This window comes from Culex pipiens, chromosome 1 (assembly GCF_016801865.2).
Source record: "Culex pipiens pallens isolate TS chromosome 1, TS_CPP_V2, whole genome shotgun sequence".
NCBI lineage: Eukaryota > Metazoa > Arthropoda > Insecta > Diptera > Culicidae > Culex > Culex pipiens.
In genome coordinates this window covers 108,734,664-108,753,125 of record NC_068937.1, presented here as the reverse complement: position 1 = coordinate 108,753,125, position 18,462 = coordinate 108,734,664, and the positions used below count along the sequence as shown (strand labels likewise).

The 18,462-nt window shown below is 36.1% G+C and overlaps 1 protein-coding gene and 2 non-coding genes across 12 annotated transcripts in view; 2 read left to right on the top strand and 1 right to left on the bottom strand.

Annotated features, from left to right (window-relative positions):
- LOC120423423 (mpv17-like protein) overlaps positions 1–18,462 on the top strand; it is a 221,598-nt gene that overhangs the window by 62,071 nt on the left and 141,065 nt on the right. The gene's annotated exons all lie outside the window — the stretch shown is intronic.
- Trnaa-cgc (transfer RNA alanine (anticodon CGC)) lies at positions 1,637–1,708 on the bottom strand. The gene has a single exon. It is a non-coding gene; the product is annotated as a tRNA-Ala (tRNA).
- Positions 15,497–15,568, top strand: Trnap-cgg (transfer RNA proline (anticodon CGG)). Its single transcript has one exon. It is a non-coding gene; the product is annotated as a tRNA-Pro (tRNA).

Below are 18,462 nucleotides of genomic sequence, written 5' to 3'. Positions count from 1 at the left end.
GAGCAAGCATGTTTCTGTCAGAATGTTGCAAAACAATTATTCTAAATAGTGATCTAAATTTGCAAATCGGACGGACACAGGATTATCTCCTTACCCTGCCAAACATACGAGAATTTCCCTTATGTTGTCCCTTACATTGTTTGAAGAAAAAATAACGTTAAATAAATTTAATTTGGCCAGGAATTTGGTTTCCAGATGAAGGAAAAAAAAATAATCGTTTGACATTGTATTTTATCCATAAACATGCAAATCAGTGAAATTAACTTTTCAACTCAATTCAATTCAGGTTTTATTGGTGGATAATCATGATACAATTAGTTCATTTAAATGCATAACAGAGTTTTGGGGTTCCTTTCAGCTGTGAGTTATTTCATAGTTCATTTGAAAACTCTAATTGCTTCTAACTAAGGATTTAACAAAAATAGAAAAAATTAAAAAAAACTATCTGTACGTGCTAAGGGTGAAATTAACTTTAAAATATAAACTCCACCCCTACCTGTCTCATTTTTGGGAATCAACCATTCATTCCCTTAAAAGTGAAAGACACCATCTACCACTTTAACAATACAGCTCAGTTTGTCGCTGTCGTGCTAACTTGTCGTACGTGCATTTTGGGTCAAATCGAGTTAAGAACGCCATTTTACACAGCTCACAATGCCTCATCTTTTGACCTTCACAGATCCCCAAAATTCTATTTCAATCTTGAGATATTCAATAAAAACCGAAAAACCTCATTGCATTGTTGTCGCTCTTCATATGAAAGAAGTTTCAATCTTTTTGTGCTAATTTGACACAGCCTGAAAATTGATGTAAGTGCGACAATTGGCCAAATAAAGTTCAGGTCAGAACGCGTTCGACACTAGTACGATCTCGACTATCGTAAACATTTTCAATTATAACTCGGGACTCTAGCAACCAAATGCAACCAAACTTCGGGGTCAGCCAAACAAAACGTGTTTGTTATTGCCTACATTGCGTGCTCTTGTTTTTGTTTATTCAAGGTCTAACATTAAAACGCGTTTTTCTCGGAACGTCAAAAAGCGACGTACGACAAGATAGCACGACAGCGTCGAGTTGTCAGTTGCATTAATACAACCACCCATCATGGTCCAATACTACTCTATACTACTACAAACAATTTATAATACACCGCCGCTTCACGCTTCAAGATTCACGAAAAGCAAATTAACACACATCACAAAAGTTGTACGCCAGTAAATCTCCATCCATTCCGCTAATGTTTCTAAAGTGATTTTTTTTCCCGCCTCTATTTTTTCATCCCAAAGATAGTAAGAAAACGACACGTCCATGTGAGTCATGTCGCTCTTTTGTTCAGACGATGCTAAGCGCTACGTGAGTGATCGTTTGGCAAGAGCCGCGAAAACATTCGCGATGGACAGGGCGGGGCGACGAGATCAATTCCCATTAATGACCACTTTCGACAGTCAACAACTATCAATTTGAATTTAATTAGCGATTATTGCTTACAGTGACCGACGGCGATTTCTTCTAGCAAGTGTGGTAATCCTAAATAATAGCTTTTTTTTAGGAAAAATATTTCAAACCGATCTCAAAATCTGAACTCCAACAGTTAATTTACCTTTTCTACAAATACAAAAAAAAAGTTATTACATCGTGGAGATGCCGGGGATTGAACCCGGGACTTCTCACATGCGAAGCGAGCGCTCTACCACTGAGCTACATCCCCTTGGTGAGGAAACGTTTCCAAATTGCGAGCTCGCACGGCCTTCCTCAAACGTCTCTGCCTGAAATTTGTTTTTATTCGTTCTTCTTCTATGTTTCCCCCTTCACAAGTCTAAATCCAGCCTTTTGAGGCCGATTAGATTAGAACTAACCTATTTGCGAAGTTCTGTTTGAGCTGATCGTACTCAGCTGGAAACAAAAAAAATCGGGTCGCACAATCACAACTACGTCCGTTCTCCCTTCGGGGGTCATTCATATTGCATGCGAGGCTCGTAGATTTGGTAAATTTCTTGGGATCTGCAATAACAAATATTGACATGATTAAATTAAAAAGATTTTTTCGTAATATGGCGAAATGGTTTTCCTCGTAGTTGTTGGATGACCCTGTCTGTGAATGTGCTGATGTGCTTGATGGCGTAATTTGAGTTTTTGTTGGTGCGTCAACAGCTAATAGAATAATAAAACAGAATGGGTGGCCTTTGATATATTGTTTCATTCACGAGGAGTGGAGTGGGGAGAGGTTGAGGGAATTGGGCAAAGCAAAATGAATGAATCACGAGGCGTTCGTTGGTCGAATCCATCAGTGCTCATTAGCAAGTTTCGAAGCACGTCGTGCTGGTACTCGGAGCTTGAGTATAGTGAATTTATTTGTGTCAATCAGCGGTAAAGGTTGTTTTTCGTCCCAGGGATGGAACAAACCAGTGAAGAATAATGAAAAGAAGAAAAACAGACGAGTCACGTCCATTCGCTAAGAAGGATGAACAATTAACCGGAACGCATAAAATTATCGATCAATTCTGGAAACGTTTTGTCAAATCAGCGTTCGTCAACACATATTCAAATTTTATTGCGTTGAATGGCGTTTGGAAAAGGTGATGAAACATCATTGAATGTTTTTATCTAGTAAGGCAATGCAATGTTAAGAAAGTCGAAAGAAAATTTCTGATGTTTTTCAGAGCAAATCAATTTTGCAAAATCCGTATTCTTTTTAATGGTTTAAAGAAAAACAAACTGGAATTTTCTAATGCAAATATGTCAGCAATTGGACAATAATTTTTCAATATTCATAATTAAACATTTGTGAAATTTTCTGATCTTTTCGAAAAAAATATGTTGATGAATTTAGAAATAAGTTCGATTATCAATGTTAAAAAAATAAAACTTTTTTCAGTACAAATTTTAAATAAAATTAATTTGGTCTTAACTATGAATATCGTGAAATTAACCTTTTGAAGACCTTTTCAAAGGTAGGTCTTGATTTTAAAATTATAAAATCTTTTTTGGCGAAAAGATCCGAAAATTTCACAAAAGTGTCATTCTTTAACATTGAAAATCGGAAAAGTGTTTCCAAGATATCGTCAGTTGAAAATTATAAGCTAATTTGGTGACACTTAGAAAACAAAAAAAATTCAACGGTTCGAATTCTTTATACCTCAGAAATTAATTGCCTGATTTCAAAAATTTCAGAGAGAAGATTGTGGGAAATTTTCTCAGCTCTTCAATATTTTTTAAGGGATGCATTTCTTTCAAGAAGCATTTTAATAATGCAAAAAAAAAACGATAGAAAATCGAAATTTTAACTTAAAGTAGATATAACATGAAAACGGAACATTTCACAAAAAATGTAAAATACTTTATTTATTTCTCGACCAGATTTTACACCATAACGCACTATGGCTCAGAAAATATATTTAAAGCCTCCTGAAACATTTTTAAAAAATACTAATTTTGGGAATTTAATATTACCACTAAAAGTTCAATTAAAAAAAACCGTTTTATTTTTCGAGTGCCTATTTTTCCCGAAAAGTCCTAATCACCTAACCTATAACTTTGCCGAAGACATGTAATCGATCAAAAAATCCCTTCTCAAGTTTACATACCCATTGCAAAATGCAAAATAACTTCTTTTGAAAAAGGGAATGCATGGCCAAAGTTTCATCCACATAAAAAAAGTGCAAAAATTTGTCGATTTGCAAAATAAAACAAAAGTATGTTTTCATCACTGAAACTCTGAACTGAAACTGTTTTATTTTGGTGTATTTGCAGAAATAAAAATAATATACAAAAAGTGGAACAAACAGGTGAAAGCTTATCTAAAGAAAAATATCTTTCCAATTTATGAGTACATAAGATAATAAATTATTTACCTGTTATTCTAACCAAAGTTGTTCGATCACTTGAGAGTTTCCCAACCTTAAAACTCGAAACCGAATACATGAATAATCCATCACTATTTTTTTCCAATCAGTCACACAAAACCCGCAACTTAATCCGTCTAGCCCGCCATAATCTTTTTCCGCCTGTCGTTACACGATATCCAGCTAAAAGATGAGGAAGCAAGGAAAAAATAAAACTCGTAAAAACCGTAACGGCCTAGAGCCGCCACCAAACTTGCCCGTTTTCGATATCTCTACCAAATCGCTTTAATTCTCAACTCGGCGACGAAACCCCTTGCTTCAGCTCTGTTGGTTAAAAACCAGCCTGCACGCAACGTTTATCTTCGCCGTCAAAGCAAAAAGCAGCGTTCCTCGAAACAAGAGGCGAGGCTGGGAAATTAATTAGCATATTTTATTGGCATTAACTTTTAATTTCGTTTGAAATCCATGGGTTAATTTACGGCTGCGAGGACAATTTATTTCGCGCGCCACGGCTTCTTGTTTCTTCGAGAGAACAACAACAAACTTTGAGAAAGGTCTATCAAATTGCTAAAGTGACAGCATGTCTGACGGATAGCTGATGGTCGAGGGACAAAAGTGTTCAACGATAAAAGCAGAGAATGTGAGTGAAATTTCTGTTTATAATCACACAGTTGAATAAATATGAATTACAAAAGAAATCAACAGCAATTATATGAGTTTCGAGAACATTGGTATTTGGCCTTCAATCATGTTAGTGCATTTCGTTGAAGTTTTTTTTTAATTACCCTAATAAAGTAATGGTCAAAATCCAGCCCTTGGCGATTATGATTTTAGATAACTTTTTTATTTCACCTAAATAAATTATTAATGCAACCGGTTATTGCCATAAAGCAGCTTAATATGGAAATCAGATGGCATAATTAAGCAAACGACGAAATGGAAAGTTGATAAGAAAACGCCAATAAAACACACGAACTAACCCTCCACCGAGTTGAAAAAGGTTGTGAAGATAGAGCACGTTAATCGTCGTTAATGTGCAATGGCCATAATTCCAGCTTCTTTTCCATTCCGTCGAGTGATGTTGTCAGCCGTTTTGGCGTCCGAGGCGTCAGGAATGGAGAACGTTCCATCCAACTCCATCGGAGGTTTAATTTCGCTGCCAAGACGTCGTCCGACTTGCCTGACTGAAGGCGATGGCTCCATTTGACGTAGTTGGACTTAATTGTGGCTTGCAGTGCCTTAAGAGGTCAGCGCTTTTTTTTCCTTCACAATAACAATTAGCACTTTACTTGGGGTAAACGGTTTCAGTTGTCAAATTGCGACGCAAGGCGATACTATCGTTTTCCTAACGGACAAAAAAGTTCGCAATGCTTTCATAACGAGTCGTTTTTGCGCCTTTGAATAGTTATCTGTTTACCGAACAACGTGCGACTACAACAAAAACGTTAAATATCGTTAACCTTAATTTGGGACCACAAATGGTTGTATCCATTGCAACAAAAACAACATCAACTACAAATGATGATAAATTTCTTTAAAAAAAATATTGAAAATCAAGCATGCCTAAAATGACAATTAATGGAAAAACAAATTTGCTTGGTAAAATATTGCTGTGTACATTTTTCTTGGAAACTCGCAAACATTTCGTGGAAATCTCGGAAGCTATCGGAGACTGACTGTCTGTCTGTCTTGGTTTGGAATATCAATCTGCACTAGTCATGTCAATTAGGTGATGAGTGATAAAAAAGATCTTTTAAAAATCTCACTATTATTCTGACTAAGAAGAGGTAACACTATTTATCAATGTATTAAATCGTGACTCAGAACTGAACTAAAATCACTCAAAGTTCATTACTTTTAGCGACTTTGACAGATTGACAGCTGAACTGATAACATTTTTCTGTTGGAGAAAAGGTGGCTAATATCACAAGAACACCATACCTGTAAAATCTCCTAGCCTAAAATGTTTTATCTCGAGTTGATTTTCTCCTCTATAGGGCTAACCTTTTGCAAAATCGCTATTGGAAAATTATTATTTTGGTCAATACAGTATCAAAATCAAATCAAATTATTCGCTCTACAGCATTGCCTTGGCGTTCTCGATTGCGAGATTCCAACTCGAAACTAGGTGTTCAAAGGCTTGATTGTTGAGGCAATTGCAAACCTCTTTTTCACCTAAGCTTTCATCCGCCCCGGGATTCGAACTGACGACCTTTTGGATTGTTAGTCCAACTGCCTAACCAGCGACTCCACCGTGACATGACCTAGGGAGACGACTCCTGCACCTGGACTGAGCAAACGACCTAACCTTTTTAGGTTAGTCTGGGGCCAACATTTACTTCCCGTCCGATGGAAGGCGTGGTCAGACAAATCTCGTCTCGAAAAATGCCACCGGTTCCTTCTGGGATCAAACCCAGGCCGACTGGGTGAGAGGCAACCACGCTTACCCCTACACCACGGTCCCACGGTCAATACAGTAAAAGCAAACTAAAAAGATTTTTTTAGAATGTCCAGCGATGGAAGAATCTTCATCAAAAGATTTTTTTTTGACGCTCATCAAGAGAAAAAATCTGAAGGGAACATAGCTCTCCTCTATCGCGTTCGAAAAATCGGTAAAAGGAAACTGAAAAAAATCATCACTGGGATAATTCAGCGGAACATCGATTTCACTTCTAAACTTGCAGGTAAAATGGCACACGTCCAAAAATGACCTGTCACTGTTTGTAGATGAATAATTTTTATAACAACAATAAAAATCACAAAACAAATTTTCTATTGCGTATTTCATCTGAACTCTTTCCATTTTTTTGCGTTTATTCCATCTCTGGAGAGTCAGTTTTTTTTAGTTTGCTGAATGAAAAAAATAATAAGAATAAATCAGCTGTAAATTTATTGTCAATTTATGTTTTAATTAACGTGATTTTTCACATTCTTTCGAACATAAGCTGTTCATTGAATTTTTAAGAGATGATTTTTATTTTTACCAGTTCTTATCCCAAGTAGCATTTGGCAACATGATAAATTTGACTAAGTCCAGTTTTTGTTTTGTTTTGCTGTAGAAACATAAAAATGACATTTTAGCAACAATACGTTGCAATGTTGCAAACGTTTCGAATTGAAAACAACTTTGCAACAATCCATTTCGTTTTGTAATCGAAACATATTGAAAACTTATTGGTTCCATTGTTGCAACATGTGACTTAGCCCGATTTGTGTGCTAAGAATAATATTGAAATCAAAAATCCTTAGATACAGTTCAGCCCAACCATTTACCCTTTCATCAATTCATCCGTGGCTCAGTGGTAGAGGCAAGGTGTGAAGATCTGAAGGTACCAGTCCAGAATCCCGACAGGGGCACTTTAGTTTTTTTTGTTTAAAAAGATTTTTTTTGTTTCGCGCAAATTAAACGACAACATAATGGCAACATCATGACAACACAACAAACTACTTTATCGACATATTTAGACAAACAAATTGTTTCTGGAACTTCGTCGTAACAAAGTTGAAACAAACGGCTAAATGTTGCCAACACAAAATTTTCGTGCGCTTTTTAGGGCACCACGAGTGTTCTAACCAAGCTTCCCATGCGCCAGTGCCAACGCACACCGCGGGTTCGGTTTTCTAGCTTCGGTACGTGCCTGAACCCATTTGTGTATTGGTATCTTGGTACATCGTACCAGCGCACCACGACACTCTCGGCTCGCCCCATCGGTTTTGTGTCTGGCACTCACCCATGGCATGAACCCAGCGTGCCGTGGTACGTGTCGTGGTATTGAACCCGTTTTGTACCGCCAGCGCGTACCACGGCACGTACCTCAGCTCGTAACGAATGAAGCACCTTGGCTCATATACCGGGTTCATGCCATGGGTGAGTGCCAGACACAAAACCGACGCGGCGAACCGAGAGTGTCGTGGTGTGCTGGTACGATGAACCAAAATACCCTCGGTTCGTGTGAGTCGGGTACGGGTGTAAACCGAACAAAGCAGGCGCAAAGCAAACCCGAGGTACAGTTGAACCGCGTGTACCGCACGGTGCAGGGAAGCTTGGTTCTAACTATGTTGTGATAGCTCATTTTGGGAGTTACGAAATAGTTGCATTTAAGGATCCGCAACAAAAAATGTTACTTGGGTAGGCACGGTATAATCAAAATCTTTTGCTTTTTGCATTCTATCAAACGTGACTAGATCTAGATAGAGATGATATATGGGTAATTCTCTACCAACTCACACGAAATCGGGAAAAGTTGCCCCGACCCTTCTTCGATTTGCGTGAAACTTTGTCCTAAGGGGTAACTTTTGTCCCTAATCACGAATCCGAGGTCCGTTTTTTGATATCTCGTGACGGAGGGGCGGTACGACCCCTCCCATTTTTGAACATGCTAAAAAAGAGGTGTTTTTCAATAATTTGCAGCCTGAAACGGTGATGAGATAGAAATTTGGTGTCAAAGGGACTTTTATGTAAAATTAGACGCCCGATTTGATGGCGTACTCAGAATTCCGAAAAAACGTATTTTTCATCGAAAAAAACACTAAAAAAGTTTTAAAAATTTACCCCTTTTCCCGTTACTCGACTGTAAAATTTTTTGGAACATGTCATTTAATGGGAAATTTTATGTACTTTTCGAATCTACATTGTCCCAGAAGGGTCATTTTTTCATTTAGAACAAAATTTTTCATTTTAAAATTTCGTGTTTTTTCTAGCTTTGTAGGGTTATTTTTTAGAGTTTAACAATGTTCTACAAAGTTGTAGAGCAGACAATTACAAAAATTTTGATATATAGACATAAGGGTTCTGCTTATAAACATCACGAGTTATCGCGATTTTACGAAAAAAAGTTTTGAAAAAGTAACTTTTTGCGTTTCTCTTTGTTTCGTTGTCCGTGTCTGTCGCGGGTGACCGTGAACGGCCATGATCGACGACCTATTAAACCTATTCAAAAATAAAAATGCGTGCGGGGCAAGTTAGCGCATTTAAATTTCCCATACAGTTTTATATAGAGAAAAAATATAAGTTGCTCAAATTAAATAATTCATAACAAAAACATGTTAAAACGATGAAAAAAGGACATCCATGCAAAAAACAACAAAGTTTTTAACAAACAACCAAATATGACTGTGTTCATAATTGGAAATAATTGAAACTTCGAACTTATTGTCAAAAATACCCATTTGATCAATCTGTTTTTGAATTATCATGGAAAGTGTTTCATTTTGGTTGGAAAACACCCCCTAAACCAAAATAGGTGAAATAATTGACTACTAAATTATAAAATTCAATGCGTTGTGCTGCAAATTACCCCGCATGGTTGTTCAAAATAAATCAAACATGTTTTAAGAATTCTGTTATTTTCAAACAGTTTTGAAGACATGGTATTTTATAACATCTAACAAAATTCTTTCGCAGAAATTCGGTTATTGTTGGGAAATTACAGTTTACCCATTGTGCCCTGACTCCGACTGCAGCTATTGAAAGTTAAGCGATTCCGACTCCAGCTTCTCAGAAATTGCCGACTCCGACTCCTGGTCCTCGAAAGACCCGACTGCGATTCTGACTCCACAGCCCCAAGTATTGTCCGTTTCTCTCGAAGGTACACGCCGCGCGGCATGTCAGAATGTGCCGCAGACATTGTTGCCAGCAAATTTCTGCACTTTTAGTGCAATAAAAAACATACCCGGCAACAATGCCATGCGATTCGAAGAAGAAGATCAACAAAAACAAAACGTATAGTATGGGATTTGACAGCGCGCAGTTGCCGAAAGTGCGGCGCGTCGTTTCAAGGCTGATATGCCGCGTGTCTTTTTCAGGAATACGCGCAATATATTGATGAAAAAATTTCTGGTCGTTATTATATATTCAATATTTGATTTGTGTAAGGGCGTTGCTAACATTTTTCAAAGTTTAAAAACACTTTTTTTCATTGATTTGTTGATACCATGCTAAGTTTTTCATTTTTTGTGTCTTTAAAAAATATTTGCAACGGCCTGACAAAAAAATGGCACAATTCCATGATACGACACAAAGCATCAATCCAAAATACTTTGCATGCTAATAAAACCCACACGTTTGATCCATTTGCACCTCCAACGTTTCGTAATTCACACCGTCTATCACAAAATGCAATCAATTGGAAGAGAGCACCCTTCGCGCTAATTACTGGCATGACTGAACCGCGAGTGATAAAATTCTCCACACCATTCAAGCCGAACACAATCGTGACAGTTGGCATTTCATCTCTCTACAATGCTATTGAAACAAAAGACGAAAACACCCTTCAATTGACGACAGTCGTCGGTCTGGTGGCCTGGTGGGATGACGTCATTCAGAAGACGCAAACAGTCTGAACTGGCGGAAGCTGGCGACGACGTCCAACGTCGAGGCGCTGCGTTTGGTCTTTCTAAAGACGCAACTGTTTTTGAAAAGGATTGATGATGAACTCTGCCTTTGACGTAACCTCAGAGGACGTCAGATGATGGACGAAGAATTTATGACATGTTTCCGTTTTGAAAAAAAAAGCAATTTGAACCGTTTAGACAAATTTTTAATTTGATTCAGAAAGTAACAATAGCTCATGTGAAGTTGCGTTAAATGTATTACCCAACATACTCACAACTGGGTCAGTCCGGCAAAAGGTCTGGTTTTGCAATTTAGAGGAAAAATATGAATTATTTACGCTCGTTGCTGCTGTTGCTTATCGCGAGCGTTTCGCAAAAACAAACAACTCGCCAGAAACAACAGTAATAGCATCAACAACAGAATTGGAGGTCTTTGCTGTTTGTTTAATGAGCTTATGCACACACACACACGCTCGCAAGTGTCGAGAAGTGTAGCGGAACATGAATGTTGAGCTGATTAAAAACAGCAACAAAATATTCCAGGCGGAAAGAGAGTAGTAAGCTACTCATATATGGCAAAGATTGCAACCGGAGTGACCTGGAATGGAATAATTAAAGTTGAAATATTTGTTTTGATTCCGGCACGCAGATGATGAACGGCAGTTGAGCTTGGACAGGCTGGCGCTAGCACATGGAACGTGCGCATTTTTAATCTGATTATAATTACGTGCCAACTGCGTGGTTTGCATTCCTAACTGAGAGCTCACGTGGTTGGCTTGTGGGTGGAATAACCGTTGTTGTCGAGTCAAAAATATATAAAAACCTAAATCACAAGCCATCGATTTATCCTCGCTTTGTGTAAGTGTTATAAAAATTTTAAATTTTATTTTAAACTAAAAAAAAAAAAGATTGAAATGACAAGCCATGGTTGCAACATTTGCATGAAAAAAGGGTTTAAAAAAGCATTATACACCGGTCCAGTTGTTTTGCAATCATAAAATTTCAAAATATTGAATTTTTAAAAATAAAACAATTTTTCGCGAGAAAAAAACTTTTCGCGTCACAATACATTGAATTTTCTGATAAAAACTAAATATTTCAAAGCAAACTCAAACCTTCTTAAAATGGTTTGAATAGCAGGAAAATGCATTTTGAAATGTTTTCAGCTGATGTCATGTACATTTCTATGGAATTTGTGAAGTGAAGTTTTTCTAGATTGATTTTCAATAAAAAATACATTTCAATATTAAAAAAATGGGACCACAGATCGTATAAAGACGTAGAAGTTTTGGAAAAAATATATTTCAATAAATTTATTGATAATTAGCAAATTTTTGATGGTAGCATAAATAAAATGCTGTATACAGCATTTTACAATACTTTTTTTTTTGAAATTTCGAAATTCTGGCTTGAATTTTGACATTTAGTTTATTTTTTGCCTTCCTCACCTTACTGAGGAAAGGCTATAAAATCACTCGGAAAATGAACTTCTTAATTCGACCTCGTAGACCCACCTTCACGTATACCTATCGACTCAGAATCATGTTCTGAGCAAATGTCTGTGTGGATGTGTGTAGGTGGGTGGACAAAAAAATTGTCACTCGATTATCTCCGGACTGGATGAACGGATTTTGACCCTATTAGTCTCATTTGATCCGTCTTGGGGTCCCATAGGTCTCTATTTAAAATCAGCAAGTTTAGTTAAGTACTTCAAAAGTTATGCTAAAAAAACGATTTTGGCGTATGTCCGGAAGATTGTAAAAAGGGTGGTTTTTGCAAGAAACCCTATCATGTTATACATTTTCAGGAAGGTATTTAAAAGACCTTTCCAATGAGCCCAAAACATTGAAGATCTGACAACCCTATCAAAAGTTATGTTATTTATACACTTTTTGGAGGCCGGATCTCAGATATTTCAATGATAATGATGTCCGGGTCCATCATGCAACCCATCGTTAGTTAGATAATCAAAAGACCTTTCAAATGAGCCGAAAACAACAAGGATCTGACAACCCTATCAAAAGTTATTGGCACTTAAGTGTTATTTATACACTTTTTGGAGGCCGGATCTCAGATATTTTAGTAAAAATGATGTCCGGGTCCATCATGCGACCTGTCGTTAGTTAGACAATCGAAAGACCTTTCAAATGAGCCTAATACATCGAGGATCTGACAACCCTTTCAAAAGTTATTAACACTTAAGTGTTATTTATACACTTTTTAGAGGTCGGATTTCAGATATTGTGATAAAAATATTGTCTGAATCTTCCATGCGAACTATCGTTGGATAGATTTTTTTGCCGATGAGCAAGAAAAATTAAAGGTCTGCGAACCCTATCAAAAGAAATCAGTAATAAAGTTAATTTGTTAAACATGTTAAGGGAATGTTGCTATTTTTACTGAATGTATTGACTTTATGAATGTGAGGAAGGCACCAAACACCTAAAGGTGGATTAAGTAACGTTTTTATTATTTTAGTCCCCCTTTGGCATTAGAGCCGAGAGACAAAAATTTTGAATGAAATTTGTACCAGCCTTATTGACCAATGCATTTTTCCATAAAAAAACAACTTTTTGTGAGAACTTATGAAAGAATTTCAATCGAAAATATCATATTAAAAATTTTGAAATTTTAATTTTTAAAACATCAAAATATTGAAATGATTTAGAATAAATGATTCTTGAAAACCCTGTTTTCAAGATTACGCAACCCTATCGCCACATAGGGGAACTATACCCTTTCTCAGCCTATTTCTATTATCGGCCTATCAGCACTTTGATCATGAATTACAGCTTTCATAAAGTATTTTTGACTGTTCCAAAGTATTAAATAGCTCAAATAAAAGTGAGCAAGCAACTCTCCATTGTTGATACATCTGAAAATGTTGATTTAATAGCGGAAAACGGCAAAAGTGATGAGAATTGGTCGAACGGCTTAGGGTGATTAAAATGGGTATATTTCCCCTACTACAATATTTTTTTAATGCTTTTCAAGGTGGTGAGGGACATCCCAAGATTTTTTGTATTAATGTACAAGAAATGTCTATCCGAACTCCACACTCAATAATCCGAAGTCCTCGAAAAATGTCTCTTCGGATAAGCGAATCATAAAACAAAATTTGTTGGATTTAAAAAAACTAAAATATTAAAAAAAAACACTTGGGTGATTAGGGTACGTTATCCATTAGTGGACCCCTTTCCTATAGTGGACCCTCTGAAGGGTTTTTGATGAAAAATTCAATAAAATCACAATTTCAAGCGTGTTGTTGTCTACAAATCTTTTATTTGGCATGTTCAGCATCATTTAAAACAATGTTGACTGACATTGAATTGTCCTTTTTACCAAAATAAGTGTTTTGAGTTCGACATCTGAAATCAGCCATGGCCACTAGCATTTTCACAACAAAACTGCATTTATATTGTATGATTGAATTAACCATCCAATCATTTTTTGACTGATTATTTAACTTCAGCAAGTCGAAATAATGTAAGTTAAAGGATCTTTACTAAAATATAGCGAAGTTCTGCCATTTTCGAGCAAAAATTAGGGGGGTCCAATATAGGACAACGAAATCCAAACTTTTCCAAAAATGGACCCCTGTCAATTTAACCTTCAAAAATGAAGAAAACTGTGTATTCAAGCAAAAGTTTCTCTAAAACATACAATAAATGCTTGTTGTTTTCCACCCTAAACGCATATGTTTCAATTATGAGTATAAATATAGCTGTTTTCATGTTAAGAGTACCAAAAATGCTGAAGCCGTAAGAATTTATAATTAATCAAAACTATAGTTAATTGTACTTAACTGAAGCATCATAATTGCAGTTTGAAATGATATTTTATAATAATTGATCAATAAAAAAAAACATTTTTTTTAAATAAACATGCATGGTTTTATCAGCAACTGTAAACAAATCTAATGTTTGGTTTCGGTCAACCATTTATGTAATTAATATGGAAAAATTTGCATCAAGATTACTTTTTTTATTATTTTTATGTTTGCAGTGGTTTTTGAATCGTTATCTCTGATTTTTTCAGAAATAAATGTGTTTAAATATCTGTAAGGTTTTTTTGCTGTTTAAAGCTAAATTTGTTAACAAAACATATTTGTTTATGATGAAAAGTGAGCAAAATCCATCTTTTATTCAGTATATCTATCATTAGACCTACACCATGCATCAAAACATCAAATATCGGTTAAATTTGATATAAAAATAACAGTTTGCCTATAGTGGACCCGGGTCCACAATCGGATTATGGACCCGGGTCCACTATAGGAAAAGGGGGTCCATAACAGGCAAAAAATTTTTTTTTTTCAAATGACTATTTTTCTGCTCAAAAACAAGTAACTGATGAAACAAATAGTCAAAATTTTTCAAAAGACTTCAGATTTAATTGTTTTGTACAAAAGGTTATGAAAAAGTGCTTAAAATATTGAAAATTTGTGAAAAATGTGCTTCAGCTCTACTAGGGGGTCCACTAATGGTTAAAATACCCTATAGCTTCGGATAATCGAAGCTGCGTATAATCAAGTTTGGACTGCACTGAAAAAAGGTTTCATAAAAGTCGATATAAAAAATTGTTACTTTCGAAATTCTAGATCTGATTTCCGGGGATACTCTGATAGTCTCAATGTTCTATGATAATTTTATAAATAATAAAATTTAATTATTAACGTCGAATTGTATGTTTTTTAAATGGTATATGTTTCATATAACATTATTTGTTAGATCAGTAGATAACTGTTAAACTAGTTTTGTATGTTGTTACTAGATATTTCATGTAAATTGTTAGCAAAAATAAAGTTAAAAAAATAAAGACATTATGTGAGTTGTGACAAAACGCTGTAATAATTACAATTAACACCTTCAAAATTTACAAAATTTCACGGTGTATAAGAACAATAAAAATTCATTATTATTTTCCGAATTCTTCAGTAGAATTTTAAACCAGCTCTCAAATTCCGTTCACTGAGCTCGCGGTTAGTTCATAGTTTATCTTAGCTGGTTACCGAACGCTGAGCTGTTGAAATTTCGGTAAAAGTTTCACAGAATACGGTAAATAAAATCTTAGTGTGAGTACTATTGGTAAATGCATATATTTAAAACCTAAAATTCGATTTTCATTGATATGTTTAGATTTATTCTAGTAAAATCTCAACCGTACTTTTTCTTAAAGATCCTATCTCCAGTGAAATCCAACCCGCACAATACTAGGCTAAAGTGCCCTAGAAATGTTATTCGAGTGCAGCTTTATCTTTTCAAGATGTTCAGTCGAGTCGAAGACGAACTGTTGTGTTATTTTAGGCCTTTTTATCAAGTGGCTCGTTGGTCTAGGGGTATGATTTTCGCTTCGGGTGCGAGAGGTCCCGGGTTCAATTCCCGGACGAGCCCGTTGTGTTTTTTTGTCTACCAAAATATATCTTTTTTACAATACAATACAACACATTACGCAACAAAAAAAAACGAAAATACGCAAAACAGATAGAAAAAAAAAACATCCGGAAAAATAAAGAAAATATAAATAGTGCGAGAGCGGAAGAGAAGAGAACGATGCACGGAGAAAAATAAAATCGCGGTGAAGGTCAGCCACTCAGGCAAAGCACCGTACGGCATCAACAGCGGCAGTCAACGGACGACCGACATCCACCTACATCCGCACACTCCCACACACACACACACACCTCACCCTAACCCTCACCCAGGTCTGGTGCCTGGTGTTTTACTATACTACGACGTCGACGGCTCCCCCCGACGTTGTCGACGAGAGTCAGCTGTTTTTTATTATCACCCCCCTCGCGGCCCCCTTTCCTCATCATCAATTCCAGTTATAACCGAACGTCAATGGCAACCTGCAGCGCGGTCGTCTTTCGGATGATGACGAAGAGAGCGACGGAGATCGGTGGGGGGACCACGAGGCGTCGGTCGGCAGCAGAGTTTACGGTCACGAGGAAGGAAGCGGTCGTATAAAAATATCAAGAGAAGAGAGAAGGTGTATAAAACAAAATAAAAGCCGGCAGCCGGGGGACGACTTGGCGGCGGGGCTTACGCGATTACGGATCGCGCGCTCTCCCTCGAAAGCAAAAGCAAAAAGTGAACACACAATCACACACACACGCACGCAGACACACATGTGTGTGCTGCCGGCAAAGTCAGTCAGTCAGTCATTTGCGCCATCACACTCTTCAGACGGTCGGCCGGCGGTGGCGCGAACGGTGGATGATAAGATTATGAGTATTAGGGGGAACGAGGAAAGGGGGGAATTCTCCACATGAAAGAGCCGTGGTGGAGTGGATGGCAGCAGCGCGCAAATTGAGTGACGACAAAAGGATTTACCCGCGATTGCCCCTTGAGCAAATGAAAGGGTTGTCTTTGCTTGTTTAAATAAGCGCGAACTTTGAAGAGGTGAAGGACTCCGAAAAAAGGAGATTTTAAAAGTTATTATTTTATAGTCGAATCTTATAGTAAAACCAAATTTGAATACATTAAAATAATAAAAATAATTATTATTTTTTATTTGGTCAGTTTATCGAAATTTAACACCTTAAACTCAATCGTGTGTTTTTGAAGATTTTTTCAAAAAGTTGAGCTAATTTTGCCTAAGAATAACACTATGGAATATGGACGTTTTTGTCGCACGTTCATAGTTAGAATGAGAGGTTTGCCAAGGTATGTTTCTTTATTTTAATTATCTTAACCCTCTACAACCCAACTCCGCCTTTAGACGGGCTTCGATTTAAAAAATCGCCAAAAATCCATTTTTCAACCAATTTTTGATGTTGAAAAAGCATTGGAAAGAAGAACTTTTAAAATTTTAGAAAATGCATGGGTTGGAAGTTTTACTTGTTTTATATGACTTTGCCAATGTTTAAAAAAATGTCAGTTTTTTAGGGGTCAACTTTGGCTTTGTTTTTTACTATTTTTTCTTATATTTTAAGTAAATAGAATTATGCAGTAATTTTTGTAGTGTCCCAGACTATGCCTCTACGCATTGTTTTTCAATTTAAATGATAATGGTGCCATTTTATAGCAGAAAATGTGAAAAACAAGCAAAAAATTGAAAAAGTGATTGTGAAAACATTAAAAATTAGATAGGCAAAATGTAATGATAAGAGGTTGTAGAATAGGCCAAATACTATCAAAAACAAAGATAAGCTAAACAAGATAAATGCAAATTAAAATACTAAAAATGAAACAAGAAAAACATAAAACAAGAGAAGTAAAGTTTTTCGTAGAACAAAAGTTGTTCAAAATGACCTCCCAAACACGGGAAAAATTAAAAAAATCAAAAAAAAAATTTGGGCAGTAGAGGGTTAAATTGGCGTTTATATATTCAAGATGCGCACGAGGCACAACAAACGTCCAAAGAGTAATTCTTATGCAAAATCTGCTGAACAAAACTTTTAGTAACTGGTAAAAAATTGTCATAATTATCTCCTTTTCAAACCACTTTTTCGTAAAATTCTGATTACTCTTGAAGAATTCATGCAAATCCCAAAGAAATTCCAGGATGGACGCACTAGTTGCACGATACTTGGCCCAATCAGAAGGGAACCTTAAATAATTTATGAAAAACTTAAAATTTTAAAGGCATTTGAAGTGCAATCAACCGAAAACAATATTATATCAAAAACATGCTCCTGCGTTGATTATCAATAAAATCAAAACAATGTAATTGGGCCAGTGCCAAAGCTTAAAGAAAAGAGTCTGTCCTGCTAACGTCAGTGGATGTAAACATTAGAAACGAGCAAGATAAGCATTGGCATTTTGCTAGATTTATATAGATTTTTAAGTGAAATTTTAAACATAAGTACCTCAACAAGTTTTTTACGACAAAAATATTTTTTTCTTTCGTTTTACAAAAAACTAAAAAATGCAAGATAACTGTACCAGTTTTTATGCATTTTTCACCCCCTTCCTCCCTTTCATGGATAGTTGAAAACATGTCTTTCCATTTCATTTCCAACTCTACCTACTCTGATCAGACTAGAGAAACGAAAACTTTAAAAAAATATTTGCAACGACCTTATCATCAGAAATTCATAAATCGATAAACAACAAACATACCAAAATTATTTTACAAAAAATCATCATAAATAAATTAAAACTAATAAAAATAATCGACAGATTTCGAGGAAAGTTTCACACGACGATGCTTCTGTGCTCTCTTTTACTAAGCTTGCTGGTTTCTATCTAGTTAGCATAAGAGAGCACAGAGGCATCGACGGGTTTAATTTAAAATATATAAAAGGTACGAAACCAAAGTTTTTTCAAGTTCTGGTTAAGTT